Consider the following 17,661-nt stretch of genomic DNA (forward strand, 5'->3'; position numbering starts at 1 on the left):
TTGGTCGCAAATCGGGCTTCCAAATGGACAATGACCTCAAGCATACTTCCAAAGTTGTGGCAAAATGGCTTAAGGACAACAAAGTCAAGGTATTGGAGTGGCCATCACAAGGCCCTGACCTCAACCCTATAGAAAATTTGTGGGCAGAACTGAAAAAGCGTTTGCGAGCAAGGAGGCATACAATCCTGACTCAGTTACACCAGCTCTGTCAGGAGGAATGGGCCAAAATTCACACAACTTATTGTGGGAAGCTTGTGGAAGGCTACCCAAAACGTTTGACCCAAGATAAACAATTTAAAGGCAATGCTACCAAATACTAATTGAGTGTATGTAAACGTCTGACCCACTGGAAATGTGAAATAAAATCTGAAATAAATTTACTATTATTCTGACATTTCACATTCTTAAAATAAAGTGGTGATCCTAACTGACCTAAGACAGGGAATTCTTACTAGGATTAAATGTCAGGAATTGTGAAAAACTGAGTTTAAATGTATTTGGCTAAGGTGTATGTAAACTTCCGACTTCAACTGTATGTCATGAAAGCTATGGGGAAAACACATTTTCATTTTCCCATAATTACCTTTTCCAGCTCAGAGGCATTGTTGGTAATTCTAATTTGCACCTCTAATTTGAAAATCTTCCAATCACATCGGAGTCTGCTTCACATCAAGGTGTGGTTTTATCTGCTTACATTGGGCTCCAAAAGTATTGAGAGAGTGACACATTTCTGCTGTTTTCTTTGTGCAGACTGTCATCTTTAATTTGAGGGCATTTTCATCCGTATCGGGTGGACCGTTTAGAAATTATAACACTTTTTGTACATTTTGGGGGATCAAAAACTATTGGGCCAAATTCACTTATGTTTGTATTGAAGTAGTCAAAAGTTTAGTATGTTGGTCCCATATTTACATATGAATCGTGAATAATGATGAGTGGGAAAGTTACAGACACACAAATATCATACCCCCCTGACATGCTAACCTCTCATTATTACAATAACAAGGGAGGTTAGCATTTTATATCATACCCCCAAGACATGCTAACCTCTCACCATTACAATAACAGGGGAGGTTAGCATTTTATATCATACCCCCAAGACATGCTAAGCTCTCACCATTACAATAACAAGGGAGTTATGTATGCATCTGTAACTTCCTCACTCATCATTATTCACAATTTATTCAGGATTAGCCGTAATCATGGTAGCATCCTCATTAATGTAGAAGCGTTTAGAATGTTTTTTTGATATTTAGAAAAAAAGTGACTCTAAAATGACAATAAATTATTTACCAATTAATTTCCATTGGGCGCAAAATAATCTGAAACACAACCAAAACAAACAGCAAATACATCCAACAAGTTGGTAGAACCACAAGCTTGATGTAGTCACTGCATGCTGGGAATATGGGACCAAATACTATAATTATGATTACTTTAATATACATATAAGTGAATTGCTGGAGCCCCCGACGCGCGGCTCCAGCAGCGCGCCGACACCGGCCTCGGGGACGACCCGGAGGACGGGGAGCAGGGCGATCCGGACGGAAGCGGTGAAAATCCTGGATTAATGACGGATCCAGGATGTCTTCCGCCGGTACACAGCTTCGCTCCTCCGGGCCATACCCCTCCCACTCCACGAGGTACTGAAGGCCCCTCGCCCGACGTCTGGAGTCCATAAAGGGTCGTACGGTATATGCCGGGGCCCCCTCGATGTCCAGAGGGGGCGGAGGAACCTCCCGTACCTCCGACTGCTGGAGCGGACCAGTCACCACCGGCCTGAGGAGAGACACATGGAACGAGGGGTTAATATGATAATCAGGGGGAAGTTGTAACCTATAACAAACCTCGTTCAATCTCCTCAGGACTTTAAATGGCCCCACAAACCGCGGACCCAGCTTCCGGCAGGGCAGGTGAAGGGGCAGGTTTCGGGTCGAGAGCCAGACCCGATCCCGCGGTGCATAAACCGGGGCCTCACTGCGGTGGCTGTCGGCACTCGCCTTTTAGCACCTGATGGCTCGTTGAAGACGTACATGGGCAGCATTCCATGTCTCCTCCGAGTGCCGAAACCATTCATCCACCGCAGGAGCCTCGATCTGGCTCTGATGCCATGGTGCCAGGACCGGCTGATACCCTAGCACACACTGAAACGGGGTAAGGTTAGTGGAAGAGTGTCGTAGGGAATTTTGGGCCATCTCCGCCCAAGGGATAAATGATGCCCACTCTCCCGGCCGGTCCTGGCAATAGGACCGTAGAAACCTACCCACCTCTTGGTTGACTCTTTCCACCTGCCCGTTACTCTCGGAGTGGAACCCTGAGGTAAGACTGACCGAAACCCCCAGGCGTTCCATAAACGCCCTCCAGACTCTAGACGTAAATTGGGGACCCCGATCAGAGACTATATCCTCAGGCACCCCGTAGTGCCGGAATACATGGGTGAAAAGGGCCTCCGCAGTCTGTAGGGCCGTAGGGAGACCGGGCAAAGGAAGGAGACGGCAGAAAACCAATCCACCACGACCAGGATCGTGGTGTTACCCCGTGACGGGGGAAGATCCGTCACGAAATCCACTGATAGGTGTGACCATGGTCGTTGCGGAACAGGAAGGGGTTGTAATTTCCCTCTGGGCAGATGTCTAGGTGCCTTGCACTGTGCGCATACTGAACAGGAGGAGACATAAACCCTCACGTCCTTGGCTAACGTGGGCCACCAGTACTTCCCCGTAAGGCAGCGCACCGTCCGACCTATACCAGGATGACCAGAGGAGGGTGATGTGTGGGCCCAACAGATCAAACGATCGCGAACATCAAACGGCACGTACACGCGCCCAACGGGACACTGAGAGGGAGTGGGTTCTGCACGTGACGCCCGTTCGATGTCCGCGTCCACCTCCCATACCACCGGTGCCACCAGGCATGAGGCTGGAATTATGGGAGTGGGCTCTGTGGACCGCTCCTCTGTATCATACAGCCGGGACAGTGCGTCTGCCTTGACGTTCTGGGAACCTGGTTTGTAGGAAAGAGTGAAAACAAAGCGTGTGAAAAACATAGCCTACCTAGCCTGGCGAGGGTTCAGTCTCCTCGCTGCCCGAATATACTCCAGATTTCGGTGGTCAGTCCAAATGAGGAAAGGGTGTCTAGCCCCCTCAAGCCAATGTCTCCACGCTTTCAGAGCCCCGACAACAGCTAACAACTCCCTATCCCCCACGTCATAGTTCCGCTCCGCCGGGCTGAGCTTCTTCGAAAAGAAAGCACAGGGGCGGAGTTTTGGTGGGTTACCCGAGCGCTGAGATAGCACAGCCCCTATTCCAGCCTCGGATGCATCCACCTCAACTATGAACGCTAAGGAGGGATCAGGATGCGCCAGCACTGGAGCCGTGATAAACAGAGCCTTCAGGTTACCAAAAGCTCTGTCCGCCCCAGCCGACCACCGCAACCGCACCGGTCCCCCCTTCAGTAAGGAGGTAATGGGAGCCGCCACCTGGCCAAAGCCCCGGATAAACCTCCGGAAGTAGTTGGCAAACCCTAAAAAACGCTGCACCTCCTTTACCGTGGTTGGAGTCGGCCAATTACGCACGGCTGAAATGCGGTCAGTCTCCATCTCTACCCCTGACGCGGACAAACGGTACCCAAGGAAGGAGACGGACTGTTGAAAGAACAGACATTTCTCCGCCTTGACGTAAAGGTCATGCTCCAACAGTCGACCAAGCACTGTACGCACAAGGGACACATGCTCAGCGCGGGTGGTGGAGTATATGAGAATATCATCTATATACACCACTACACCCCGCCCGTGCAGGTCCCTGAAGATCTCATCCACAAATGATTGGAAGACGGATGGAGCATTCATTAACCCATACGGCATGACGAGGTACTCATAGTGCCCAGATGTAGTGCTAAATGCCGTCTTCCACTCATCCCCTCCCCTGATACGCACCAGGTTGTACTCGCTCCTGAGGTCCAACTTTGTGAAGAAGCGCGCCCCGAGCAATGACTCTGTCATACTGGCGATCAGAGGTAGCGGGTAACTGTATTTCACAGTAATCTGGTTCAAACCTCGATAGTCAATGCACGGGCGTAAACCTCCATCCTTCTTCTTCACAGAAAAGAAGCTCGAGGAGACAGATGAAATGGAGGGCCGAATGTATCCCTGTCCCAGAGATTCAGCGACATATGTTTCCATAGCCGCCGTCTCCTCCTGTGACAGAGGATACACGTGACTCCTGGGAAGTGCAGCACCCTCCAGGAGATTTATCGCACAATCCCCCAGTCGATGGGGTGGTAATTGAGTCGCCTTCCTTTTACAGAAGGCGATTGCCAAATCGGCATATTCGGGAGGAATGTGCAAGGTGGAAACCTGGTTTGGACTTTCCACCGTAGTGGCACCTAAGGAAACACCTAAACACCTCCCTGAACACTGACAGGACCATCCCTTGAGAACCCTCTGTTGCCACGAAATAATAGGATCATGAGAAGCCAACCAGGGAAGCCCCAACACAACGGGAAACGCAGGAGCGTCAATCAGAAAGAGACTAATACTCTCTTCATGACTCTCCTGCGTCACCATAGCAATGGGAACTGTGACTTCCCTAATTAGCCCAGACCCCAAAGGACGACTATCTAGGGCATGTATAGGGAAGGGAACATCAACGGGAACAATAGGAATCGCTAATCTATTGGCCAAAGACCGATCAATAAAGTTCCCAGCTGCGCCTGAATCTACTAGCGCCTTATGCTGGGAATGCGGGGAAAACCCCGGAAATCCTATAGACAACCACATGTGAGCAACAGGGGGGTCTGGGTGAGTCGTGTGCCTACTCACCTGAGATGAACCACCAGTGTTCCGCCTACCACCTCGACTACCTGGAAAACCTCCCCAGCACCGACCAGCAGTGTGTCCTCTGCGGTCACCTCTGGTGCATGGAACATTTCCCCTCCGGTCTCCCTAGTACCAGCCCCGCCCAACTCCATCGGTGTTGGGTCTAAGGGACTGGAGGATGGAACCAACGGACCCCGATCTGGACGTCCGCGGGAGGCCAGCAGGTTATCCAGCTGGATAGATAAGTCCATCAGCTGGTCCAGGTGGAGGGTGGTGTCCCTGCAGGCTAGCTCCCTACGAACGTCCTCTCGCAAACCACACCTGTAGTGATCGATCAGGGCCCGCTCATTCCATCCTGCACCAGCCGCCAGAGTTCTAAAATCCAGGGCAAACTCCCGAGCGCTCCTCATCTCCTGCTTTAAATGGAACAAGCGCTCTCCCACCGCTTTTCCGTCTGGTGGATGATCAAATACTGCACGAAAGCGGCGGGAGAAGTCCTCGTAATTATTCCGAGTCGGGTCTTCCACCTCCCAGATGGCGTTGGCCCACTCTAGGGCTTTACCAGTCAAACAGGAGATGAGGGCGCTCACTCTCTCGCGTCCCGAGGGCGGCGGCTGGACAGCCGCCAGGTAGAGCTCCAGCTGGAGTAGGAACCCCTGACACCCGGCAGCTGCTCCGTCATACGCTCCCGGGAGCGAGAGCCGAATCCCACCGGATCCAGACGGCGGCTGGATAGGATCCAGAGGTGTGCCGGGCGGTGGTGTGGCTGGGTCAACGGGACATCCTCTCTTCTCCACTCTCTCCATGGTCCGTAGCACGCAATCCATGGCAGTCATAAGCTCCTGGATCATACTCGCCTGCTGCTGAACGCGCTCCTCTATCTGAATAGGCGAACTGGCTGCTCCTGCTGACTCCATTGTGGTCGGTAATTCTGTCATGATTATATTTAGGAGAAGTAGAGGAGTCAGGCGCAGGACACAGGGATCAATGTAAACAAACGTGTTTACTTAACTAATCAATAAGTCTTCTCCGAGGACAATACATATCGCGGAGAAAACACCTCCGTTCACACACAACAGGAAACAATTACTGACAAGACAAACAGGAAATGCAAAGGTTTAAATAATAAACATAATTAGGGAAAATCAAAACAGGTGTACACAATAAAGACAAAACCAAACGAACAGTGAAACATGGATCGGTGGCAACTAGTAAGCCGGTGACGTCGACCGCCGAACGCCGCCCGAACAAGGAGAGGGGTCGACTTCGGCGGGAGTCGTGACAATTGTCCCAAAACCTTTGGTCCCTTAAAATGGGAGGACCATGTACAAAAAGTGCTGCAATTTCTAAACAGTTTACCCGATACGGATGAAAATACCATCAAATTAAAGCTGACAGTCTGCACTTTAACCTTGTTGTATAATTTAAAATCCAATGTGCTGGAGTACAGAGCCAAAAACAACAAAACATTTGTCACTGACCCAAAACTTTTGGAGCTCACTGTATTTGAACACACATCAATTTACAGTCTATTCTGGAAAAATAGTTTACTTCTTCTAAATTGTGACCTCTAACTTCTGAATTCTACCTTCTGACTTCATTGGGAGCCCCAGGGTAGTGGACTATATGGGGAATATGTTGTCATTTTTTAAACATGCACGCACGCACGCACGCACAACACACACACACACACACACACACACACACACACACACACACACACACACACACACACACACACACACAGTATGAGACAAGGCTGCAGTCTCTGGAGAGAGAGAATCTGTGGGAGGTAACAGCAATATCCTGAGGAGTGTCTGCCTTTTAGTGTGTGTGTGTGTGTGTGTGTGTGTGTGTGTGTGTGTGTGTGTGTGTGTGTGTGTGTGTGTGTGTGTGTGTGTGTGTGTGTGTGTGTGTGTGTGTGTGTGTGTGTGTGTGTGTGTGTATTTGTGTGTGACTGAGTGTGTGTGTGTGTGTGGGTTTCTGTGTCCTGCGCTGAACCCACTCTAATCGCTTTTGTAGTTTGATTGAGTGTGTGTAGGTGTGTGTTTTTGCTTCTTGCCTCGATGATCTAAGTCTTTTGAGGACTAGTCTCTCTGGGTCTCTCCTCTCCTCCCTTCCTTTCTTCTCCTTTCACAGTCCAGAGATGATGAGAGAGGAGCAAGAGAATTGAAATGTATTACCACAATATAAACAGAAAATGAACGGAAGAGAAGAGAACAAAATAAAATGATTCGAAAAGAAGAGAACAGAACAGATGTAGAACTGTTTGAGGATCCTATGTCAAATATTTTTTGTCTCCTGAGGAGGAAGAGGCATTGTTGTACACGACTGTGTTGGTGTGTTTGGACCGTGATAGGTCCTTAGTGATCAGTCAAATGTATTTATAAAGCCCGTCTTACATCAGCTGATGTCACAAAGTGCTGTACAGAAACCCAGCCTAAAACCTTAAGCAGCAAGCAATGCAGGTGTAGAAGCACGGTGGCTAGGAAAAACTACCCTAGAAAGGCCTGAACCTAGGAAGAAACCTAGAGAGGAACCAGGCTATGAGGGGTGGCCAGTCCTCTTCCGGCTGTGCCGGGTGGAGATTATAGAACATGGCCAAGATGTTCAAATGTTCATAGATGACCAGCAGGGTCAAATAATAATAATCACAGTGGTTGTAGAGGGTGGTCAGCACATCAGGATTAAATATCAGTTGGCTTTTCATAGCCGATCATTCAGAGTATCTCTACTGCACCTGCAGTCTCTAGAGAGTAGAAAACAGCAGGTCTGGGACAAGGCAGCACGTCCGGTGAACAGGTCAGGGTTCCATAGCTGCAGGAAGAACAGTTGAAACTGGAGCAGCAGCACGACCAGGTGGACTGGGGACAGCAAGGAGTCATCAGGCCAGGTAACCCTGAGGCATGGTCCTAGGGCTCAGGTCCTCCGAGAGAAAGAGAGAGCGAGAGAGAATTAGAGAGAGCATACTTAAATTCACACAGGGCACTGGATAAGACAAGAGAAATACTCTAGCTTTAACTTCTTTTGGATAGGTGGGACATTAACGTCGCACCTGGCCAACATCCAGTGAAATTGCAGAGCGTGAAATTCAAATTAAATTAATATAAATATTAAACTTTCATGAAATCACAAGTGCAATACATCAAAATATATCTTAACTTGTTGTTAATCCAGCCAAGGTGTCAGATTTCAAAAAGGCTTTACGGCGAAAGCAAACCATGTGATTATCTGAGGACAGCGTCCAGCACACAAATGCATAACAAATCATTTTCAACCAGGGAGTTGTGACATGAAAGTCAGAAATAGCGATATAATATATGCCTTACCTTTGAAGATCTTCTGTTGGCACTCCAAAATGTCCCAGTTACATTACAAATGGTCCTTTTGTTTGATAAAGTCCTTTTTTATATCCATAAAAACTCAGTTTAACTGGCGTGCTTCAGTCAATAATCCACTCGGTTTCCCTCTTTCAAAATGCATACAAAATGAATCCCAAACGTTACCAATAAACTTATCCAAACAAGTCAATCAACGTTTATAATCAATCCTTAGATACCCTAATACGCAAATAAACAATAAAATTTAAGACGGAGAATCGTTATTGTCTTTACCGGAGATAAACAAAAAGAACGCGCTCTCTCGGCCACGCGCTTGGAAACTACAGCCAAAATGGGAGCCACTTAGAAAAACTACAACTTCTCCCTCATTTTTCCGAAAACCAGCCTTAAACTCTTTCTGCAATCGGGGACGAGTTCACCCTATTATAAAAGTGCCAGGCATCGAAATCAGTGGTATGCTGATTTTTTTTTATTTTTTTTTATGGATTATCCTCGGGGTTTTGCCTGTCATGTCAGTTCCGTTATACTCACAGACATTATTTTAACAGTTTTAGAAACTTGTTTTCTATCAAAATCTACCAATTATGTGCATATCCTAGCTTCTGAGCCTGAGTAGCAGGCAATTTGCTTTGGGCATGCTTTTCCTCCAGACGTCAAAACACCGCCCTCTATCCCAAAGAAGTTTAACAGACTGACCTTGAGCCCCCCGACACATAAACTATTGCAGCATAAATACTGGAGACTGAGACAGGAGGGACAGGAGACACTGTGGTCCGACAATACCCCCGGACATTGCCAAACAGGTAGGATATAACCCCACCCACTTTGCCAAAGCCCAGCCCCTACACCACTAGAGGGAAAACTTCAACAACCAACTTACTATCCTGAGACAAGGCTGAGTATAGCCCAAGAAGATCTCCCCCACGGCACGAACCCAATAGGGGGGCGCCTACACTGACAGGAAGATCACGTCAGTGACTCAACCCACTCAAGTGACGCACCCCTCCTAGGGACGGCATGGAAGAGCACCAGTAAGCCAGTGACTCAGCCCCTGTAATAGGGTTTGTGGTAGAGAATCCCAGTGGAGAGAGGGGAACCGGCCAGGCAGAAACAGAAAGGGCGGTTCGTTGCTCCAGTGTCTTTCCGTTCACCTACACACTCCTGGGCCAGACTACACTCAATCTTAGGAAGAGATGAGGCTTCAATAAAGACTTAAAGGTCGAGAGTCTACGTCTCTCACATGGATAGGCAGACCATTCCATAAAACCATTCCATAAAAACGGAGCTCTATAGGAGAAAGCCCTGCCTCCAGCTGTTGGCTTAGAAATTCTAGGGACAGTAAGGAGGCCCTCTCTCTTGTGACCGTAGCGTACTTGTAGGTATGTACGACAGGAAAGATGGGTAGGAGCAAGCCCATGTATTGCTTTGTAGGTTAGCAGTAAAACCTTGGGATGTGGACCTTGTGATGAGGAACTTGAAGTTCTTGACCCGCTACAGCCCTGTCGATGTGAATGGGGTTGTGCTCGGCCCCTCTGTTTCGTGTAGTCCACAATCAGCTCCTTTGTCTAGCTGACTGTTGAGGGAGAGGTTGTTGTCCTGGCACCACATTGCCAGGTCTCTGACCTCCTCCCTGTCTCATTGTTGTTGGTGATCAGGCCTATCACTGTTGTGTCATCAGCAAACTTAATGATGGTGGAGTTGTGCACAACCACACATTTGTGGGCAAACACTGAGTACAGGAGGGGACTTAGCACGCACCCCCATGTTGAGGTTCAGCGTTGCAGATGTATGTGTTGTTACCTACCCTCACCACCTGGGGGCTGCCCGTCAGGAAGTCCAGGATCCAGTTGCAGGGGGAGGTGATCAGTCCCAGGGACCTGAGTTTAGTGATGAGCTTGGAGGGGACTATGGTGTTTAATGCTGAGCTGTAGTCAATGAACAGAATTCTCATGTAGGTGTTCCTTTTGTCCAGGTGGGAAAGGGCAGTGTGGAGTGCAATAGAGATTGCGTCATCTGTGGATCTGTTCGGGCGGTATGTGAATTGGAGTGGGTCCAGGGTGTCTGGGATGATGGTGTTGATGTGAGCCATGATCAGCCTTTCAAAGCATTTCATGGCTACAGATGTGAGTGCTACGGAGTGATAGTCATTTAGAAAGGTTACCATGGTCTTCTTGGGCACAGGGACTATGGTGGTCTGCTTGAAACATGTAGGTATTACATGTTTCAAGGTTGAAAATGTCAGTGAAGACACTTGTCAGATGGTCAGAGCATGCTCTGAGTACACGTCCTTGTAATCCGTCTGGCCACGTGGCCTTGTGAATGTTAACCTGTTTAAAGGTCTTACTCTCATCGGCTAGGGAGAGCATGATCACACAATCGTCCGGAACATCTGTTGCTCTATTGCATGGTTCAGTGTTGCTTGCCTTGAAGCGAGCATAGAAGGCATTTAGCTCATCTGGTAAACTTGCATCATTGGGCAGCTCGCGGCTGTGTTTCCCTTTGTAATCCGTGACAGTTTGCAAGCCTTGCCACATCTGACAAGCGTCAGAGTAAGTGTAGTAGGACTCAATATTAGTCCTGTATTGATGCTTTGCCTGTTTGATGGTTCGTCATAGGGCGTAGTGGGATTTTTTTTACAAGTGTCTGGATTAGTGTCCCACTCCTTGAAAGTGGCAGCTCTAGCCGTTAGCTCAGTGTGGATGTTGCCTGTAATCCATGGCTTCTGGTTGGGATATGTACGTACAGTCACTCTATCAGCAGGATAGAGTTATGGTCAGATTTGCCAAATGGAGGGCGAGGGAGAGCTTTGTATGCATCTCCGTGTGTGGAGTAAAGGTGATCTAGAGTTTTTTTTAACCCTAACCCTAACCCTAGTTGCACAGGTGACATGGTCATACAAATGAGGTAAAATGGATTTACGTCTTCCTGCATTAAAATCACCGGCAACTAGGAGTGCCGGCTCTGGGTGAGCATTTTCTTGTTTTGTTATGGCTGTATACAGCTTGTTGAGTGTGGTCTTAGTGCCAGCATCGGTTTGTGGTGATAAATAGACAGCTACGAAAAATACAGATTAAAACTCTCTTGGTAAATATTATGGTCTCTAGTTTATTATGAGGTATTCTAACTCAGGCGAACAGAACCTCAAGACGTCCTTAATATTAGAGATCCCAGCACTTGTTGTTAACAAACATACAAACAACAAACACAAACCACCCCGTCTTGAGTTTAATCGGCGCTGTCGTTCTGTCCTGCCGATATATTGAAAAAACTGCTAGATTTATATTTTCCATGTCCTTGTTCAGCCACGTCTTCAGATCACGTTGAAAGGATAGTTTCGAAAGGAGCTCGTCCAGTTTATTCTCCAGTGATTGCACATTCGCCAATAGAACGGAGGGTAGAGGTGGTTTATCCACTCACCGACAGAGTTTTTTGAGTGTCTGGGATTTGGGCCTGCTCCAGGCTGAGCAGTATGTCCTTCGCCACCGACTCATTGAAGTAGAAATCCTGATCCAAATGGAGGTTAGTGATGATGTTCTGATGTCCATGTCTTTTCGGTAATAGGAAATGATGGTGGAAACATGATGTTCAAAAAAAGTTCAGATCAGCTGAAAAAAATGAAATAAAATGGTCACGAGGCCCGTAAAATGGCTGCTATTCCCTCCAACGTAATTCTCTCAAAAATGTACATACATTCATACATACTGGCACACTAGGGCTGTCCCGGACTAAAGAAAATCTTGGTTGACTGAAAGTCATCTGTTCTTTGGACCAATCGATTGGTTGAAATTTTTAAATGTGTATTTTTTCCCATTTAAATACACACCCTATGTGTTCATAAAATCAACTATATGCATTGAGCTTGTCTAAAGCATTAAGCACACAAATGACTCATGAGGGAGCCAGAGATCAAGATAACCAGAATATAAATCCTTAACCTGACCCGACCATCCTCCTCCTGCTGGCTTTTGCAGATTCTGTCCTTACTCTCCTGAAGTTGGCGGTAATAGGCTACACGAGGAGTCTGCAACCTTTCACGTGTGGAATGACCATTTATCTCACCATTTCTACCCATCTGCGTGCCAGTTATGGTTTTCATATGCACATTTTCGTGGAAAAGTTTCATTTAATGTATAATAACGTCTTCGTATCGTAAAATCATTGTCACGTGCTTAATTTAAATGAAAATGATACAAAACTAAAAATAACTTATTTTTCCATTGGCTGCGCATGGCCTGTCTGCAACGAACTTGAAACATTGTATCAATTATTAACTTGGGTCAGGCCCAAAACTTGCACTAGCAAACTTACAACATTGTATAAAATATTCTGGGCTCTAAGAGTTTCTCACCAGTGAGCTGGGGGAAGACACAGCTGTAGGCTATTTGTGCAAGGGATAAGAAGTAATCAGGTAGGCCTATTTTATGATCCACTGGATCATGACATTTTTCCCTTTAATTTTTGTTATCGAAAGGGAGAAAGCTGGAAAGATTTTTCAAAGACATTGTCATTCTCAACGGATGTAAAAACAGACTTTGTTTGCTTGCTGTTTGAAATGAAGAAAACATTACTTTGAGAAGCTCCACAGGTCATTAGTGGTGGCGCATTGAGCCAATCAGAAATACTATCAGATCCCCAAATGGTGGACCCCGTTTTGAGTGATGGCAGCACACATAGTTATATTACCCCCACGCTGTCCAGGGACATTGGTAATTGCCCTCTGTCCTATTGTGTGTGTGACCTGGTGAATAAGTGTAGCATTTTGATTGGTTGTGTTTGGAAAAGGAAAGCAAGCCACTTCCTGTTAGATTTTTGTGTTTTAGGTCGAGAATTGTGTAGTGTTTTGAAAAAAGTGTTTTATGCAATTGACAACTGAGTCAAAGGCTGAGAAATAGCTTATGGTTTTGGATATTTGGTGTGTAGTTTTGCACTTTGAGTGAGAGGTTACAAAAATCGTGTGACATGAAAAGATTTTGTGTGTAAGCAGTTGGAAAAAACTGTAGTTCACTGAGCTGCACGGGAATCAGACAGGTGTCTCGTGAAAACCAAAAACATTTTAAAAATGTTAAAATAATAATAATAATTAAATGCTACTGCTCGACTAACAGCCTATCAACCAAACGATCGACCAGTCGACTAATTGGGGTAAGCCCAATGCACACACACACACACACACACACACACACACACACACACACACACACACACACACACACACACACACACACACACACACACACACACACACACACACACACACACACACAAGCAGGGACACGAACATGGACTCAGTCAGGAACGCATGCACGTGCGCTCGCAAACACACACACACACGCACACATACACGGCCTGGCCCTGGCCCTCCTATAAATACATGGGGAATGTTATCTTTGGTAAAACAAACAATGATGTGAGCCAGGGTGATCAGAAAAAGAATGTGTAACTCTAAGAGAGTGTGTGTGTGTGTGTGTGTGTGTGTGTCCCTGCTTTTGTGTGTGTGTGTGTGTGTGTGTGTGTGTGTGTGTGTGTGTGTGTGTGTGTGTGTGTGTGTGTGTGTGTGTGTGTGTGTGTGTGTGTGTGTGTAAGAGGGAGGTGGGTGTTCTAGGATACGTCCCAAATGGCACCCTGTTCTGGTCAAAAGTAGTAAATAGGGCTCTGGTATAAAGTAGTGTACTATATAGGGAATAGGGCTCTGTTCTAAAGTAGTGTACTATATAGGGAATAGGGCTCTGGTCTAAAGTAGTGTACTATATAGGGAATAGGGCTCTGGTATAAAGTAATGCACTATATAGGGAATAGGGCTCTGGTCTAAAGTAGTGTACTATATAGGGAATAGGGCTCTGGTCTAAAGTAGTGTACTATATAGGGAATAGGCCTCTGGTCTAAAGTAGTGCACTATATAGGGAATAGGGCTCTGGTTAAAGTAGTGCACTATATAGGAAATAGGGCTCTGGTTAAAGTAGTGCACTATATAGGGAATAGGGCTCTGGTTAAAGTAGTGCACTATATAGGGAACAGGGCTCTGGTTAAAGTAGTGTACTATATAGGGAATAGGGCTCTGGTTAAAGTAGTGCACTATATAGGGAACAGGGCTCTGGTTAAAGTAGTGTACTATATAGGGAACAGGGCTCTGGTATAAAGTAGTGTACTATATAGGGAATAGAGTTCCATTTAGGAGTGTTGAGGATCACAATAGAATCCATGTCCACAGTTCCGTGGTTCTACTTTAGAATAACTTCCCAGCTTAAGATGTCAGCAACATTCTAGTTGTCGTCTGGGACCAGTATCGGACTGTCCTCCTACGTCTCAGTCTCCTGACAGCTTCCCTCTTCCTGTCTCTTTCACTCCCTCTCTCATTCTCTTGAGAGCTCGCTTGCTTCTCTCTCCCTCTCTCTCCTTCTCTCCTCTCTCTCCCTCTGTCTCTCACTCTCCTGCTGTCTCTCTCTCTCCCTCTGTCTCTCTCTCTCCCTCTGTCTCTCTCTCTCCCTCGGTCTTTCTCTCTCCCTCGGTCTCTCTCTCTCTCCCTCGGTCTCTCTCTCTCTCCCTCTGTCTCTCTCTCTCTCCCTCTGTCTCTCTCTCTCCCTCTGTCTCTCTCTCTCTCCCTCTGCCCTCTGTCTCTCTCTCTCCCTCTGTCTCTCTCTCTCCCTCTGTCTCTCTCTCTCCCCTCGGTCTCTCTCTCTCCCTCTGCCTCTCCCTCTGTCTCTCTCTCTCTCCCTCTGCCTCTGCCTCTGCCTCTCCCTCTGCCTCTCCCTCTGCCTCTCCCTCTGCCTCTCCCTCTGCCTCTCCCTCTGTCTCTCCCTCTGTCTCTCCCTCTGTCTCTCCCTCTGTCTCTCCCTCTGTCTCTCAATTCAATTCTAAGGGCTTTATTGGCATGGGAAAACATGTGTTTACATTGTCAAAGCAAGTGAAATAAACAATACAAATATGAACAGTAAACATTACATTTACAAAAGTTCCAAAATAAAGCAATTTTTCTATATACAGTTTTGTAACGATGTGCAAATAGTTAAAAGTACAAAAGGGAAAACAAATAAATAAATATAGGTTGTATTTACAATGGTGTTTGTTCTTCACTGGTTGCCCTTTTCTTGTGGCAACAGGTCACAAATCTTGCTGCTGTGATGGCAAACTGTGGGATTTCACCCAATAGATATGGGGAGTTTATCAAGATTGGATTTGTTTTAAAATTCTTTGTGGGTCTATGTAATCTGAGGGAAATATGTGTCTCTAATATGGTCATACATTTGGTACATACATTCTCTGTCTCCCCTCTGAACTTTTGCTCTCACTTCCTTTTGGAGTATCACTCAGACTGAGGGTCTTAAAATAGACAAACGGACACACAAACACACACAGTCGAATGTAAGGTGAAAAGACCCAGTCTCATCCTACCACAGTTATTTCTGTCTGTGTCTGCTTTAACTTCTACACCCAAACTGCTGTGTGATTTAACTTCTACACCCAAACTGCTGTGTGATTTAACTTCTACACCCAAACTGCTGTGTGATTTAACTTCTACACCCAAACTGCTGTGTGATTTAACTTCTACACCCAAACTGCTGTGTGATTTAACTTCTATACCCAAACTGCTGTGTGCTTTAACTTCTGTACCCAAACTGCTGTGTGATTTAACTTCTATACCCAAACTGCTGTGTGATTTAACTTCTACACCCAAACTGCTGTGTGATTTAACTTCTATACCCAAACTGCTGTGTGATTTAACTTCTACACCCAAACTGCTGTGTGATTTAACTTCTATACCCAAACTGCTGTGTGATTTAACTTCTATACCCAAACTGCTTTGTGATTTAACTTCTACACCCAAACTGCTGTGTGATTTAACTTCTATACCCAAACTGCTGTGTGATTTAACTTCTACACCCAAACTGCTGTGTGCTTTAACTTCTATACCCAAACTGCTGTGTGATTTAACTTCTATACCCAAACTGCTGTGTGATTTAACTTCTGTACCCAAACTGCTGTGTGATTTAACTTCTGTACCCAAACTGCTGTGTGATTTAACTTCTATACCCAAACTGCTGTGTGATTTAACTTCTACACCCAAACTGCTGTGTGATTTAACTTCTACACCCAAACTGCTGTGTGATTTAACTTCTATACCCAAACTGCTGTGTGATTTAACTTCTACACCCAAACTGCTGTGTGATTTAACTTCTACACCCAAACTGCTGTGTGATTTAACTTCTACACCCAAACTGCTGTGTGATTTAACTTCTATACCCAAACTGCTGTGTGATTTAACTTCTACACCCAAACTGCTGTGTGATTTAACTTCTACACCCAAACTGCTGTGTGATTTAACTTCTACACCCAAACTGCTGTGTGCTTTAACTTCTATACCCAAACTGCTGCGTGATTTTGAAATGTAATAACACAATCTTCATCCTCCTCCCTGGCTTTCTATTGGCTAAAATATTCAGCAGAATGATTTCATAGAGCTATTCCACAGTGGATCTGTCCTGATTATGGCCCTGCTCATTGGCTGGCTGTGAGAATCTGTCCTGATTACGGCCCTGCTCATTGGCTGGCTGTGAGAATCTGTCCTGATTACGGCCCTGCTCATTGGCTGGCTGTGAGAATCTGTCCTGATTAATGGCCCTGCTCATTGGCTGGCTGTGAGAATCTGTCCTGATTAATGGCCCTGCTCATTGGCTGGCTGTGAGAATCTGTCCTGATTACAGCCCTGCTCATTGGCTGGCTGTGAGAATCTGTCCTGATTAATGGCCCTGCTCATTGGCTGGCTGTGAGAATCTGTCCTGATTAATGGCCCTGCTCATTGGCTGGCTGTGAGAATCTGTCCTGATTAATGGCCCTGCTCATTGGCTGGCTGTGAGAATCTGTCCTGATTAATGGCCCTGCTCATTGGCTGGCTGTGAGAATCTGTCCTGATTACAGCCCTGCTCATTGGCTGGCTGTGAGAATCTGTCCTGATTATGGCCCTGCCCATTGGCTGGCTGTGAGAACGATGACTCCATGAAGCATGTGAATGGAGGGAACTGTCAGACTTCTGTGGTGTGACTCTAAAAGATCATAACCTTAAATGAACGGGATTGTAAAACACACTGAAGTATTTCCCCACACACACACACACACACACACACACACACACACACACACACACACACACACACACACACACACACACACACACACACACACACACACGGACGACACACGGACACACACACGGACACACACACACACACACACACACACACACACACACACACACACAGAGTGACGTCTCCAGTCTAGCGACAGTAGCTGTCTACAAATGGTCTCATGGTTTCTGGGTCACTCTAACTATATACATTTACCCCACTGAACACCTTCATGTGTTCTGTTGTGTTGTGCGTGCGCGTGTCTGTGTGTGTGTGTGTGTGTGTGTGTGTGTGTGTGTGTGAAATACTTCAGTGTGTAGTTTGTCTACGATTGTTTGTTCGTCTACGTGTGTGTGTGTGTGTGTGTGTGTGGTGTGTGTGTGTG

The sequence above is a fragment of the Salmo salar genome, chromosome 14, assembly GCF_965601325.2.
Source record: "Salmo salar chromosome 14, fSalSal1, whole genome shotgun sequence".
NCBI classification, from domain to species: Eukaryota; Metazoa; Chordata; class Actinopteri; order Salmoniformes; family Salmonidae; genus Salmo; species Salmo salar.